The sequence below is a fragment of the Coturnix japonica genome, chromosome Z (assembly GCF_054131305.1).
Source record: "Coturnix japonica strain WE chromosome Z, WE-NBRP24, whole genome shotgun sequence".
In the NCBI taxonomy this organism is placed as follows: domain Eukaryota; kingdom Metazoa; phylum Chordata; class Aves; order Galliformes; family Phasianidae; genus Coturnix; species Coturnix japonica.
In genome coordinates this window covers 41220809-41237485 of record NC_140702.1, presented here as the reverse complement: position 1 = coordinate 41237485, position 16677 = coordinate 41220809, and the positions used below count along the sequence as shown (strand labels likewise).

The window sequence follows — 16677 nt, the reverse complement described above, 5'->3', positions numbered from 1 at the left end:
CGGAGCTGCCGCGTGCGGTGTGGCTGGTGAAACTGAGGCGTTCAGAGTTGAAGGCTCCAAGTGCAAGCTCCTCCAGCAGCAGCACCTGCCAGCTCCCACAGGGTGCGGGTGGCAGGGGGCTGCGGTAGCACAAGAAGTTTGCATGTGCCCGTTTATAGGGCTTAGGTATTCTTGAAAAGAGCTGGAGTTGCTCTGTGTGTGTGTGTGTGTGTGTGTGTGTCTCATTTAGATATGGTGAGGTTTGTATTCACTATCATCTAGTGCTTATGAGAGCTCCTGTCAGGCTCCGGAGGAAGCTTTCTGCATGCTACTTGTAGGTAGGCTGGCTGTTATAATTGCTTACAGACTGTTATATGCAAAATTGCTGTGTGCCCTTAGCACTGCATTCCCTGTCGGTGCTGTGGCTGCACATCCCTTCTGATACAGCGGCCATGGGTTGGGCACCATAATATGCTTTGGTGGCACAGGGCTGTTCCACACTGGTGCTCTGGGACCAAAGGCAGACATTGGGGTTAATGCAGTGGGGTCAGGGTGATCCCTGCACTCTGCATGGACTGTAATCTCAGCAGAGCTCCTCAGAATTGCAGCGCTGGAGTAATTCAGAGTCTGATACTGTTTTGATTGCTTAACACCCCCTTTCCTGGTTTGGTGTCTGTAAAGACAACCAGGAAATCTTTCTTAGCAATTAAAATGTATAGGCGCTGACGTGGCTCCCAAAATGAGATGCATTGCTGCACCTTTATAAAATCCAGATGTGTAAAAGTGACAGAAGTTTCCTGAATTGTGGTAATCCCTGAGTGAGAAATGACAAAGTGCTCCAGGGCTGCTTCAGAGCAGCCTTCAGCTCGGTGGGAATTCAGACGACAGACAGCATCTGTAGGTACCCACAGCCACAGGCAGAGTCTGTCCCCAGCACTTCCTAGTGAGGGAGGGAAATCTCTTGTTACAGGACTGCTCTGTTTAATTGCTACAACAACAGTCTCAAGGACAGTGTAACTTTCATTAGGGCTGGCTGCATCAGTTTCGTGCTTTTGTAGCAATCCTGGAACCAGTCCTTCCAACAAAGAGTGAAAGAAAGCATTGACACTGTGTGTGGTGATAGTTTGCTGAAGCTGGAGACTTTCCTGTCTGGCTTATTTTCAAACAGGTAGAAAACATGCATTTATGGGGGGGATGGGGCAGGGGGGAGGGGAAATGCATTAAATCAGACATTGATCATTGATATCAGCTGCGTTAAGGCATGTGAATCCTAACCAGCAAATTACAACAAACTACCAGCTTCAGAGGGCTTCTCAAAAATGAGACCATTGATTTGCCAAGCAAACATTAATGGCAGTGAGACTGTAGGGGACGGTTTCTGGGTCTGTGTTCTAATGTGGGTCTTTCTTAGTAGTGGGGAATGCCTGGGAGCGGGGAGTTGCCCGAAGGGCGGCTGCACCACAGTGGGTGTTGGTGGTTTTCATTGCCACGGTGACGTAGGTCCACATCATCTGTCACAGGTAAAGGTTTGGTTTCAGCCCCGTGACCACGTACATTGAATTTTAGGGGAATTCCCAGAGATGTGTTCAAGTATTTCGCTTCTGCTTGGATTTCTGTCCCTTATGCTTTTGTCAGAACAGAGCTGTGGAATCCTGGGGTGTTCTTCTCAACTGTCTGAATCCATACACCATCTGCCTTCTAACACATGCTTGCTGCTTGTCCCCAGAGTCTGCAGAGCTTCCTCTTGTCTGTTAACAGTCAGTGTTGTTTTTTTGTCAGTACCAAGGCTATCCCTACAGCTACGTCACACTTTAGAAAGTTTTGTGGTTTGTTATTTTGTGTGTGTGTGAATAGGTAAATCATGATTTATTACTTGCTGCAATTTATTTATTTTATTTACTTGTTTGTTTCCAAAACAAAGCCTGCATTTAATAGTCAAAGCTGAGGCTATGTTTGTTTTAGATGTTGCATAATTAACGCAGGCACTGCTTGTAGTGTAGGAATGGAGCAGCTTTGTGCAGCTGTGAGGACCACTGCAGGTCACTTCACCACTCAAACTGTTACACTTGGATTGTTTTTTAGTGTTTTTGTTTTAAATCAGGTTAGGTTTCTGCTTCAAGTGAGAACGCAGAGTGCGCTGACTCCTTTCTGTCCAGCGTTAGATGACTCTGTGAATTTACTCAGTGTTTATGATCTGAGCTTAGAAAATCAGGGAGCGGTGGGAGCTCTGTCTGTTATCGTGTATGCCATCTACCCCGCTGTATATTCATGAGCTACATGTTTTGTTTAAGGCTTCCTGAATTTAGGTCAGGTTGTCATTGTGTATCGGAGTGTTGGAACCACGGAGATAACAGCAGTTCCTAATCTGGAGCTGTGGAGAGGATGAAACTCATTAGTGCTGTATTTCCACATCTATAACATCATAAGGCAAAAATGCTATGTGATGTGATATTAGGGTCAGTAAGAAGCGTGAGAGGAAAAGGGCAGAAGCTTCCTTTTGTTCTGATTTTTCCTTTCTGTTCTGTTGTCATTGCATCTTTTGCCCCACCAATTTAGAGCCGCTTTTGAGAGATTTATTTCTTCCAAGTATGCATGTTATCTCAGATGTGGTCTCCATACCTGTGAAATAGCAGATGCGAGATCACAGCTTGGAGGTAACTGTGATTCCACTGAGCAAAGCATGAGGTCAGGTATTTTAGACTTATATTTTTCCCTCACATTGGCTCAGTAATGCTTCTCACAAAATCTTTCCATTATTATTCCCTCACACCAAACTAATTCTTTAACATCAGCCCCCGCTGTACTGATAAACTGAGCTCAGTAGTGCCTGGCTTCATGTTAACCAAAGCTTCTTGTGTTTGTTCAGCCTATTTTTTTATTTATTTATTTTTTTTTTTTTAAGGGAAATCATTAGAGAAAACCGATAAATCTCCCCTGAATGTCACTGCTGACAGCAAGACTGTCATCTAGCTTGCTCTCTCAGTTCTAACATCTGCTTCATCATCTAGCTCTGCTTAATAGCCAGCAGATTTGACTACTGGTGTCTCTAGCCTCCTTAGCACAACTTTGTATAAGCTGATTCTGAGAATCTCCAGGAACATATGGGCTGTTCGGGTGAGGGATGCTCACTAGGGAGGGGCCAAAATCAGTTTCAGTCACCGAAGCTGTGTGAAAGAAGTTTCCGAGTCCTCCTCTTTCTGTGAAATTGCCCCCTCACTCCACAAAATCTGAACCTTGATGCTCCTTTGCCTCAAGGCTGTTAGTAGCTTTACATATGCACTGTTTCCCATACTTCTTTTGTCTGTTCAGTCCAAACAAAACACTTGTGCTCTGCAGGTTGACGATTGTCAGCTGTTGTTATTTTTGTCACGCAAGAGTAAGTGTGTAGGAGAAGACCTTTGGTTTTTCACTTGCTCCAAGACAGGATTCTTTGCTCTGTAGGTGTTGGAGAGATTCTTGTTGTTGAGAGATGAGAAAAAAGGGCTCCTTGCTTTCCAAAAGACTGAAAGTAAGTTTTTTCTACACTGGGCAATTGTGGTCTCTTTTGGAGTTGAGTCTGAAGTGATCATGCTTCTGTCATCAGTGTTTACAAGAAGCTTGCTCTATGCCCGGTTAAGAGTACAACTTCTGTTTTCATCTGTCAAGGGTTAGAATAAAAGGAAGCTTTTGCTTTGATGTTGTGTTTCTTCAGTGCAGAAAGGAATTTTTGTCATTTTTCCCCCTCTCCCTGAAACACATCTTGCTTCCCACTGTAACAGTCTAAAATTTTTAGAGTGTGAATAAAAATTTGCTGACTTCTGAATTGCTCTTGAAAGGTCGAAATCACTCCCCCCAGCCTTGTTTGTTTGTTTCAACTAAGGAAGCACAGAAAATAATGGAAGACTTGAAACAAATTTAGGAAAAGGTAACAATTTTCACATGTCCTTTTCCCCTCTAGATAGTATATCTTGGTGAAACTGTGGCATATGTTCCAAGCTTTGATATATTGCCACAGTGCACTACATCCATTTGTTAGAAATAGGTGATACAGGATATTCTTGATTTTGTGCAGTGAGTAGCAATTAATGTAGAATCCGTGGGGAGAAGGTTGGCAGTGTACAAACATATTGAGTAACCAAGTAATCTTTTTAGCTGAACTTCTAGGCGGCTTCTTGATGTTATCTTGTGATATGGCTGAGGGCCACGAGTTCCTAAAGTTGATACAAATACTTTTTTTTTTTTTTTTAAATCATCCTAGTTCTTAGATGAAGTTTGCTCACTTGTATGTATGTGCCTGGATAGGAAAACTGTGTTGTGTCCTTTCAATAAAATACATTCTTTCTTCCCGAAACAATACAAAGTTGGAAGAAGGGGAGTGGATGACATTCCTTGGCAGGACATAATGGATGAAAGTATCTTTTGTTCGCTCTGCAAAAGTAGACCTTCATTAACAATGGATGTATTATAGAAGCTTTGAATTTCTGTTTCAAATAAAGTTGAAGGAAGCTGACAAGCTGTGTCAGCCCTTACTTGCTCTAGATAGTCAGAATCAGTCCTTGGAAATAAGTTACGCTTTCTTGTATGAGTTTAGTTGTGACCTGTCTGCACTAGGCTAATTGCAGGGCATGTGCTCAGTTAGAATAATTGGTCTTTCCTTAGAGGAACAAAAGGTAAAACCAGAGGTGCACTGAATGGTTTTCAGACAGATAGGGCGCTATCTGTGAAAAGCTCTTTGGGGAAATTTTTTTAGAAAAGTCTGTTCCTTAGGTCTACAGGGGGAAACTTTAAGGTTAAAAGAGCGCTACAGAGATCAGAAAGAAGAACCAAAAGTTTTGAGAAGAAACTGTAGTGGTAACAATATTGATAATGAAACTGACTTTGAAGGAAGGTTGGATTTTGTCAAAACATTTTTATGTTTACTAAATATGGGCTTTAACATAGACTATTGCAGTTAGAAGGCTCTCAGCAAACAAACAAGCCTGCCTGCTTCCTATCTTTTCCTTTCCTGGTTAGTACTGCTTTTGCAGTAGGCCCCCAAAGCTCTCAGAAGTTAAGATGCATGCAAGCCTAATGATGTCAGCTGTGCTAAGAGACTTTTAGTAGTACTTCACTTTCTTAAGCTTCTTAATACTTTCTATGCAGATGTTTGTTGTTGTAGTTAAATGCTTTTTTGGACCTGCAGAAGCAATTCATTTCTTAATTTAGTTTCTGCATGTTTCATATGTTAATTACTTTTCTTAGTACTCCACAGATTTTCGCTCTGAATTCCTTATAGGTAAGCATGCAGCCCGGTAGGTGAAAACTGTAAGTTTCCCCCTGCTGGTTATTTGTAGTGGTACTCCTTCACTTTAAGAAATGCTTAATTTTGCTTTGCTCTTCCAGGACCAGCCCCATAGATTGCCTATTAGTATTAGTTAGCAGTAGTTCTCTGTATGTGCATGTTTGTGTGAACATAACCTTCACATTTGACTAAACGTTTAACACCAAATGTGGGTGATACAGGAGTGTAAGCAGCAAAGGACCTGGCAGTTGTCATACAAAGAAGCTGTTGTTGAGCTCAGTCCTTTACAATATAAATAATGAAATATTGTGGTTTTTTATCTTTGAGGTTTATAAATGCAACATGAAGCCATCCCAACAGAAATACAGATGTGCCCAGTAATAATAGAGAATAGTGCACAATGTGCGGGAGTTGTAGCTAAAGTCTTTAGAAGGACCTCTTGTCCCACCTGTTCTTTTAGCATTTCCATTTAAATATTATGCACCTGTGTTGTAATGTAGGTAAAATTACACAATACAATTTATATTTACCATGTTAGGGTCTGAATAGTATTAAAGCAGTTCCTTAGTTGTCCTTTCTGCATTCAGGTAGGTCTACTGCGGTTTGAAGGTGCTGCAGCATTTCCGACACATCTCTGTTATTTCAACTTCTGCATCACCTCAACCTTTGTAGGTACCACCTGGGGCCACCTACCTCACAGCTTAAACAATTTTGTTATACTGAGTGGCTTCTGGCATTGTGTGAGGCACAACAGAATGACTAGTGGCTATCCTAAAAGAGTCTTTAGCTTTCTTAATTCCGTCACAAGTCAAGTAAGGGAAAGTTTTTAGACAGTTTAGATCTCACTTCCAATGTTTTCTTGGTGCTGAGGGGAAAAATTGGGGAAAATAAAAGCAAAACACCTGTTTGTCTTCCCCAGTGTCTTTAAAAAAATAAAAAATAAAAAAAATCTCAAGTTTTCAGTGCAGATCTCTTGTAATTTGAAGAGAAGTTACCTAGTGTTCCATTAGTGCTTGGAAGATTATAGGCAGCAGAGATTTAGCAAGGGATTAGTCAATTGGAGAGTGTGCATTATCCGGCCAGGCTTAGAACCGTGATTGTCTCTTCAATCATTTTCATTAGTGTCTTATTCAAAGATCGAATTATGTAACAATGACGTTTCAGGGGAATCCGGTAGGAGTTTTTCTTTGTGTTGTTGTTGTTTTCTCTCTTGCTAACTCTCCAAGCCTGGGAGAGTGGGGAGAAAACATTATTTCTATGCTTCAAACTTGCAGCATGTTTTGCAAAACAGCAGTTCAGATAAGTGAAGAGGCATGACTTCAGCTGCAGGATCTGCATTTGGATGATAACTTAGCTGCTGAGAGAGGCAGGATGCGCTACAAGAAATATATTACTATTCTAGAAGCAGCAATAGGAATCACTCCCCTTAACAAGAGGGAGCTGCTTCCTGAGGGTAGACATGCAAACCTGTGGCAACATCCAGGGTAAGTGTGAAAATGTTATCAGGGAAAAACAACAGGAAAACCTGTGCTCACCTTGCAGTTTGAAAATGTTTCATTAGGAAAGAAGTGTGTTGTTCAAACAGGTAATCTTTTTGTCATACCTTCAGTGCAGTCTGTCTCCTACAAGTGTAGTAAAACGTGGTTTTGTTAGAGATTTCTGTGTACTTCTTGTCCCTGGCTACCAGAATAATCAGATGCTACTCCTACGTGAGGAATTTGCTCAAGAACAGAATGAAATTGAGATAGTTGCCATTTTACATTTGCTGCTTTTACTGCTGAATCTGCTATGTGTGTGTCTGTCCACTCCCCAGACTGCCCTTTTTGAGAAAATATGTACTCTACTTTTATCCATGGGAGAACTAGCAGTTTCTAAAAGTGGAAAAGAAAAACACTTTTCCACATGTGTGCATCTTTCCTTCTCTTCTGTGAAGCAAGAGTTCCTCATACCTAAGAATGCTGTTTTACTGAAGGAAAGTTTGAGTTATTAAGAGATAAATTAGCAAAGATTACTAAATGTTCAAACTGTGAAATGCAGAGCATTTAAAGGCAATACAGAATGCTTTCTTCTGGCACACAGCTCAGTATTAGGTTTCAGAAACCCTTGTTCATCGGTATTGCCTTCAAAAGCTGAAAGGGACATTGATTATTTTTCTAGCTCACCTGCCCCTCTACAAGTAGTCTTAGTGGATGGGCATCTTCACAGCCTTGGTCCCTCACTTTCTGGTCAGAATGTTGCCTTGTTTCAAGCGTAGCACAGAATGTGTGAGGCTTTTGTTCATGAGTAATGATGAGTAACTGGCTTGGGATAGTTTTGTGTAAGCAAGGCTTCAAAGAGAAGACTGAAGTAAAATGTGAATATTAATCTATGACTGATGCACATTTATTCTGCAAGAGCACTTCCTCTAATGGTGACACTGAAAACAACTAAAACCCGAAGCAGAAGGTGATTTTTCAGTTGTAACACCAAGCCCATAACAAGTAGTCTAGTAGAATCATCAATGCCAACAGTTTCCAAATTTAATTCTGCACGTTTTTCCTATGTTTCTGATATTGTACTGAAGAGTAGTTGGGGTTGTTGCTAAATTTTGCCCGTTAAAAGGGATTCTTAGAACAGTGTATTTGGACATGGGACAGTGTAGTGGCCTAGTCTCTGACTTCCTTTGATTGTTCTTGTATGTTATCTACAGACCAATCTCTTTGAATTCTGCAGCTGCTCTTTATATGTTGATGAAGGTTTTATATGATTGCTCTTGATGCACTGAGGAATTGCGTTGGAAAGCATGGGTATATTCTTGCAGAATTCCTCTTTGTTTTCAAGAGAGCTTGTTTGGCCAGGGATGCAGCTTGAAACAAGCAGTCCAAAAATGAAACTGGCTAATTGCAGCTTCCATTATTTTTTGTTTTATGACTCAGACTTGGCTGCTTAGCTTTCATCTACTACTGTGTATTAGTATAAAAGAGACAATTTCCAGTGTTCTTAATTAGGCATCTCCCTCCTTTCACAGAGATTTAGTTGATACAATTGTCGTATACACTTGGAATTCCAAGCTGTTTAAGATGTATTTGGATTATATCTGGATTTGCTATTTTGACTGCTTCACAAAAGCAGAAAGGCTGTTGTCATTGAACTAAGGTAGGGATCCTGTTGTAATTTCATTAAATGCTTCAGGGAGCTGGGGACTGGTAACCAATAATTGTTGCAACGTAAAAGAAGTTCAAGAAAAGAAACATTGATCTTTTCATAGTTGTGGACAGCTTGTTCCGTGCAACAGGAGTAAGCAAACTAATAACTCAGTTTGTTAACATCAGCTTATTGCTCAACTTCTGTTAGGTTCACATCAAGAAAACGTCAAGATAAGCATTTTGAAGGAGTATGTGTGTGTAAATTTACATCATAAAACAGTTCCCAAAAGCCAGTACTCAATGTTAGGTGTAGAGGACCCCTTCTGGTGTCTGCTCACTGTGCAAACTCAGGTGCTTTCTTCCTTTTCTCCACTTAATTATTTCCTAAGAATAATAGGAATAATAAGAGTTAGCATTAGAGTATGGTGCTAGCTCCAATACTATTACCTGGAAGTTTTGAAAGGAAAATATATTGTTTTGCTAAGGCAATGATTTGCATTTTCACGTCATAGACATTAGAAACAATGTTTTCCTATTTCTGTTTTTACTTGGAATAGCGATATGATTTCTGTGACAGGTGGATTTCCATAATTTTTGACATCTTTGCTTGGTGTCAAATAATGACATCAATGGTGATGTGGTTTCACCTTTTCTTGTGTAACTTTGCTGCTGCTTCCGAAAGAGCAGTATTCTGCATGCAGCCTGGAACTATGAAGACTGGAACACTAAAGCTGATTTTTGTTTGTAATTTGTATATCTTGTTGCTCTTTGTTATAACAGGAATCCATATTAAGCACAGTTTTGTTCAGTGACTTCAGAAATCCAACCTTGTTTAAAAAAAGTAGTGTTTGATTTTGAGAAAGGTGCCTTCCTGCTGGAATAGTCAGCAGAGAGGGAACGTTACATTTTATCTTTGCAGTGTAAACTGCACAGGTGCTCACATTTGTGAGGTTTGGAAGAAGTTAATGAGACTAAATGTGTTGTAAAAATATTTGGAGGAATTTGAAGTGTCCTTTTTTGAACCTGGAAGCTCATTTTGATTGTAGTCAGGGGAAGAGAGACAAAACACATCAGTAAAATAAGGAGACTTGTAGATGTTTGGGGAAGTTCCACAGAATGATTTCAGTATTTCTTTCTTGTGGCTTTCCTGCTATCCAGGAGTAGCTAGGGATTATTGACCTAAGAAACCCATAGAAATTAGTTAAAGAAAACAAACAAACAAAAACCAACCAATCAACTACTGTGCTTGCACTACTTCTCTAGGGAAGTCTGACTGTATCTTTGAAAGTGGATGTCAACAGGGGACAGTGGGATGCTTTGGAAAGCTGCCCTTTGAAAGAAATTAAGACAATCAAGAGGTATTGGGGTAAAAGTTATAACCACTGATTTCGTATTTCTTTTAAGAGTTTGCCCATCACTGTAGTCAAACCATTCATTCTTCTGTTCTTCTGCATAAGATACTGAAGGGCTATGACAAGGGGTGGGGAGAGGAGGAGCACCCTAACAGAGGTGCTGAATGGCAGTGAAAATACTGTTAGTGCAGAGGGAGGTTAATGGAGCCCCAAGAGGGGCTGAGCAGTCCCAAGCAGGAAAAGGAATAGGCAGTAAGGCTGCAGCTGGCAAGCGGAGCTGTTAAATTAGCAGGTGAAGTAACTGAAATACATGTATTTGTTTCTACTGAGGTTGTGCTCAAGATAGAATGCTGTTACTAGTTAAACTCTGTACAGACTAGGTTAAAATTAAAAGCCAAAATGCCTTGTGGGGAGTACAAGAGCAAGAAATGGAAAACGACTGTGCTTCTTGTGTGTTTTGCTTGCAAAAATGCCTTGTTCCCTTACTTGCAGGCCTGTGTGGTTGCTTGACGAGGGTCAGTGCTTGACTTGAAGTTTGTAGTGCTACTGCAAGTATGTATATTTATGGGTATCTCCTTTATTTGAGGACTGTTTCAACCTGACTGCTGGGGAAGCTAAAGCATGCCAAACTAACTAGGAAAATATATTTTATATCTTCTTTATCTCAAGGACCAATGTTCCAGGCTTCCAGTCACTCTCTCGTGATCGTACATAACTAAAATGGGACTTTGTTTTTCAGGGAACAAACTACTGCACTGCCGTCTCCTTGTGAGTGGGACTGGGAGCACCGCTGTACGTCACGCACAAAGTATTTCACTGCAAACAGACCAAAACTCTCAAAAATCAACATTCCTCACAAGGTACTGGTCAAGTAATGTCGGCTAGAACCACTCACTGGTTGGTCATGATGGCTTTTTTTTCTTGTGTGCTATTTATACTGTTCATTCTTTTAGTATGTTTTTAAAAGGCTTAATGACGCTGTAGCTGTATTCAACAGAGTAATACACTGAAACAGAACTAGTTCTTCTGGATTTCTCTAGTGACTTAGAATGAACACATGCAGGTTTGCTGAGAGCTTGATGATGTCTAACAGGGCTGAAGAGGAGAGACTTGTGCAGTGAACTGAACACTGTGCTAAAATTATGTAAATAATCACGCACAGGCCTGGACTAGTTTGTCTCTTTCCTAAGCATTGGAAAAGAATGGATTTACTCTATGGTTGTGTCTTCAGCAAATATAAATATTCAGCATGTGTTTGGGAATAAATAAATTACTTTAAGCACAAAGGGTAGTATTAATGGGAATTGCTTAGTGACTCAGTACTGAATCCTGAGAAACAAAATAGCCACACACAGAGAGAGTTGTTTTGCTGCATATTTTTGTATAGTACATCATTAAGGTAAATATAATCCTTTTGGCTTCTTAACCTTGCAATTGAAGCCTTTTCTCAAGTACTTTCAGAGAGAATATGAAAAGCCTGCTTAGTTTTTTCAAAGTCATTAGCAGATGACAATTTTAAGAGAGCGAATGATCTGTATGCTGGTATTGCAAAACTAAAAATTGATTTACCCTTCATTGTTGAGAGGTGGATAGCTTGTGGGTGGTTTAGTAATTTATTTGGGGATGTGGGCATCAGTTACCCTGTCTAATTTGTGATACACATTGGTTGCTTTGAAAGTAATGCCTTCTATTTATTGCCATGGAAACTACACAAAGAACGCAATGACACTGTTTGATAGAGTAAATAGAAAACACTATTTTTCAACATAGTTCACTACCATTAGCTGTGCATTTTTGCCAGCAGTGAGCAAGAGCATGCATGCCATGCTCATAAAAATTCTGTATGGCCATAATGTGGCTTGTCTTGTCTGCTGCTTCACTGTGCTCACATCCACTGTTTGGATGACATTTGGTAGACATTCAGCAAGTGTTGATGAATGTATTGGGTGCCATAATTTCTGCATGGAGGAATTCAGTGACAGACTTTTGCCTTGTCTGCACTTCTGTTTCAGACGTTGTTCCGTCACAGTGCCGCTCTGCTGCCATCTATCACACTCAGCAACTTGTAGTGGAGTGCTGGTGGGAAAGGCTGTCCTCCACTGCTGTACCACCATCAGCCACCTCTGATGTTGTGGTACAACATAATCAAACAGGAGGCAGTATTTTTGGAGCAGCCCTGATATTTAATCAAAGCCAATGAAAAGGCATGATAGAAAGACCATGAAAAAATAAGATGTCATTATATAAAATAACAAACAGGCAAGCTCTGTTTTCATAGGAAGCGGTGTGGCAGAAAATATTATGTGAGAATGTTAGTGAAGTGTAGATAGGCTGGAATGTCCCAGTTGAGTGCTCTAGGAGACTCTGGCAAGGTTTCCTTGAGTTGAAAAACTTCCATATTGTATGGTATGCAAGTCTTACATGAGGGAATTTGGATACTAGCAAGCCCAACTCAGTGCAAAATTCCAGGGTCACTTACACACTAGAAAAGGATGCTTCAGAAGTTGTGTCCAGCCACCCAGCTCGAGACCTACCAAGAGTTATGGGACTGGCAAGAGAATGATTAAGGTGGATGTTTCCATCTGCTTTCTCTCTGATGGCTCTGTTCTCTATTCTCCCTCATACTCTCAGCAGCCTGCTTCAGTCTTTCCTGGAGAGGAGCTCCCAGAAGTAGGTAGAGTACCCTTCAGTGGGAAGTTTGCCAGTATAAATGATATAGGATGAGACAGAACTTGGAAGCAGAGCTTTAGTGCGCTGAAGGACTAACTCGGCTGTAGAGCTGTTATCTGGAGCTTTGTTTTTTAAATTAACCTCTGTATTAGGAAAAATGAGAGATAATGTTCTGCATATGTTACATTTTGTGCATTCTCCATATTCTTTTGTGTTTTCTAAATAAGTGTTATGATCTCCATGAGAATGGGATCTTTGTTTTCTTTACTGTGCTATCTTAATTAATTTGTACTATAATAATTGATTACCATGGTAAAGTTTTTGATGTTGTAAGGGCTTATCTTGTAGTGAAGGAGGGCAAATAAATTGCTTAAAGCAGAATATTGTTTCACTGCTTTGCAAGGAGCAGTCAAGAAACACAAAAGAGAGAGGAATGATTGAGAAATAAGCAAAATGAATGTTCAACCAGATTGTGCCCATCTTCTCCTGCATAAAATGGACAAGTTCAGTGTGAAGAAGAGGTCCTTCTGAGTGTTGATAAGCACCTTTGTATGATATTTGAGGGGAAAACCTGTGCAAACTTGTTGGGATTTGTTTTAAATATATTTTTTTAATATCTTTATAGCTTCTAAAATTAATAGACTTGAAAGTGTGTGTGCTAGAGGAGGTTGTTGTAATTTTACTTACTCTGCTGGTGAATTGATTTTATCATGAGAGAAAAGATTTCAGGTAGAGCCCTTGCTAAATCCCTGTCTCATGTTCTAAATTATGTCCCACTATTACATTTGGTTATCCATGTACTTTTCAAGGTACTGTCATGCAGCTTAAAACATTGCAGATGCAGATGTGCTTAGAATAAACATGTTTAGGATAGATAGAGGCTGTATTTCTACATTTTCTCCACTGACATTTTTTCTTACTACTGGTTATCAAATGCCTCAGCTTGTTCTTGTGCTGCTGTTTTGTTTTTTATTTTATCAAAAAATAAAGGGAAGGGGCATAGAGATGCTACCTATCTTTATGCTAATCTATATACTAATTCTCACATTCTATGTGAAGATGCCGCAACAGTGATGAAACAAACAGTGTCTTGCTGTTTTTCAGCACAATTAACCTCTGAAATCTTTGTGTGAGATCTAGTAAACTTGGTGACCAAAAAGAATCAAACTATTGAGAAAAATATGCTATATATTACTGTCTTTCCTACTATTAATTTCTGTAGTGCTCTTCCTAAGTTGTTCATCATTTAACATCCGTCATTATATACTTTTCCCTACTTTCGTGACTATGAAATTAATTAGCTCAAACTATGCAGCTTCACGCTCCGAACCTAACAACATCTTTTGTGAAATATCTCAATCTGTATGTCTAGGTAGTAAAAATAAATAAATACAATAAAATCCCTTGTAAAGGTCAGAGGATGTGGTCAAGTGATGAGCCATAAGGAGGTTTGTACTGGTTATTGCCTCAGAAAAAAATACATGTGAAGTATGGGATATGTTTATGGTGGGCTGTTTTTCTTACAGGGAAACCCTTGCTTTCTAAATTAACAACCTGGGAGTTGCTACTTTTCGATATGGAAAGCATGTATATTTGTGCATCCTTAGAGGGCAGTATTACAGACCTTACAAGCCGCCTATGAAAATCTTTTTGCAGTGTGTCACAAGTTGTACTTTGGAAGCAGAGATAAGGGGCAAGATGATGAATGTGGTGCCCTGCTTTAAGCTGGCACTAGCATTTGGGTCATATGGTAGCTCAGGAATTATGGAGTCACTCATGTGGAAAGGAACCTGAGGAGATTTCTATCCCAGCTTCTTCACTGGGTTGTTTGGGCCTTTGCCCAGCTGGGGTTCAGAAAGCTTCAAGGTCAGAGACAGCAGAACTTTTCTGTATCCATGACTTGGCTATTTCCATGGGGGAAAAAAAAAATTCTCCTTACATCCATTCTGAACCTCTAGTTCGAGCTTTTGTCCACATTCTTCTGCTGTGTACTACAGTAAGATGCTGTCTTGCATATCCTTGATATCCTCTTGTCAGTGCTGTTGGGCTGCTGTTAGGTTCCCCTGCACTTATCCTTTCACCAGGCTGAACAATCTTCCTGTTGCAGGGTCAGTGCTCCAGTCCCCACCATCTTGGTGGTCCTCCATTGGATTCACATCTGCACACAGTAACAGCTATGAAGACAGCATTTGTGGCTTTTCCAGTCCCTCCAAGACAGATTGAAATTACTGTACCATTCACGTGCCTTCACTGCAGTGTGGAACTGTGTGTTTGAACCATATATATGCCCTGAGCAGATAGAGAGTCAGAGGTCAGCTACCTACACATCCTCTAATCCTGAAGGTTGAGTCTGTTAGGGCCTAGCTCGCTATATAAAGAAGCGGACATAATTGGATTTATGAATCATTTAAGTAGGACTGGGCTGACTGATTTGTGTAATTTTGCAGGCTGATGACAAAAAGCAGTCTAAAGAGATTGGAAGGGAAAGGGGAAAGGCTGTTTGGCAACATGGTATTTTTAGAAACCTCTACAGTGCTTTTCGTCAGAAGATCACAAACACTTGCTTAGAAACAAAGGCAAAACTGATGTGTGTGTTCAAGACAGTTCAACAGCTGGACTAGCAACCTGCATTCCTAGTCTCTTACTGAAATCAGTTCCCAGCTCTGTAAAGTTACTAGTGCTGTCTAGAGCTGTAAGTGTTAAATTCCAACATTTAAAAAAATAACTATATAGGCATGATTATCAGAGGAACTAGTTAAAAGGCTCAGTTGGAGGTGTGGATGGGGCAGGAAGAAGTAGTGAGCACCTGCATCACAACACTGTGCTGAAGGCAAATTGCTGAACAGCCTTGCTTGATTGGCAGGAGTAACCATGAGAGGCAGCTGCATGTTTAAATTTGCATCCCACAGTGTAATGTTAAATGGATAGTGCTGGTGCTGGAAGCAGCACAACGACTGCATTCACAGTAGCAATAGATAATTTATGGAATACATCTTAGGTTTTGCATGACTCAAGCTGCAGCAAGCTCTCTCTTTAAATTAATTAATCTACATGGACTGTAGCAAACAGTGTCTGCCTTGATTACTTAAGTGGAAAGTCTCAACAGGAGATGTGATCAGTGGAAATTATTTGCGTGCATCTTACACAGTTAATGATGATAAGATATTCCACAAAAGTTCATTGTCAAATCTTTAAACATCTACATAACGTTTCATGAAATCCCTGTATGTCATACTGCTTTGTACAGTTATTGCACATGCAGAACCTCTGTCCCTAAACACTTAAGAGGACAGAGCTGCACATTTTCAGCACAGTTCGTGTGATTTTGATCTGGTAACAAGACTTTTGTCTCCTGCACAGGCAGAACAGATAATCCTTCTGGGTTTCTGGCTCCTCTTCTGCTTTGCTGCTGTCCCAGGCAAGTTTTGGCTAGGCAGTTGGTCTTCTGTGTTAATCATTTTGTAGTCCACTGGGCAGAGTCTTCTTGCCTTCTGTATCTAATCTAGGATATATCTGATTATTCACTTTAAGATGAGCTTGTGTGAGCTGTAGTTCAGGAGGTTCTTTGATTTATTCTTTCCCCCTTTCTTCCCTGCAGCTTGCAAGGCAAGAGAATAGGGATGCTATCCTCTAATGCAATAGCTGTAAGGTGAATTGTGTACCTTCCTTACCTGCTCCCCTTTTCCTGTAGGAATTCTGTAACTTGTGCTAGGGATGTTCCTGCAGTTCTTATCGCTGATCTGACTGCTGTATTTTATCCTTCCACTTCTGGTTTCATCAGCATCATCCTCCCCTCTTAAGGCCAAACAACGTGCTGCATTGGGGTGATAGCTTGGCCAAAGGAACGGAAGTACCCAAAAGCCTCAAAATCTGTTCTCTGCAGACTAACTGCAGGATGAGTAACTTGTAAATTGTGATTGCACTGACTGTCACATTAATCTGTCACATTGTTATGAGCATCTGGAAACTTTGCCAAGCTCATGTGAGCCTGAGCATCAGGAGTCGCAGCTCAGGTTTTCAGGTGACTGTTATCTGCCTGTTGTGGCAGACTAGCTGTTTGGCTTGAAAAAATAAATATAAAAACAGAAAAGGTTACGTGCCCACTGTGCTTTTATGGGGAAACATAGGAAATAAAAGCCCAAATGAATTATTTTCCACGTGTTATTACAGGAAAGTGAATGGAAATAAACTGATAGGCACTTCCTAGGTGATGACTTGTGTTAAGGAATTAAAAGCAAGTCTATTTTGCTTGCATAACTGTGGTCAGTTCCTGCATTTGTACTGCATTTAC

General features: G+C 40.4%; 1 protein-coding gene across 6 annotated transcripts in view; it reads left to right on the top strand.

Moving 5' to 3' along the window:
- Positions 1-16677, top strand: part of TJP2 (tight junction protein 2) — a 70738-nt gene that overhangs the window by 3047 nt on the left and 51014 nt on the right. For all 6 annotated transcript variants that reach the window (XM_085528247.1, XM_085528246.1, XM_085528243.1 and 3 more), the window contains one exon: positions 10456-10576. The gene's annotated coding sequence lies outside the window, so the exon portion shown is untranslated. The remainder of the gene's footprint in view (positions 1-10455; positions 10577-16677) is intronic.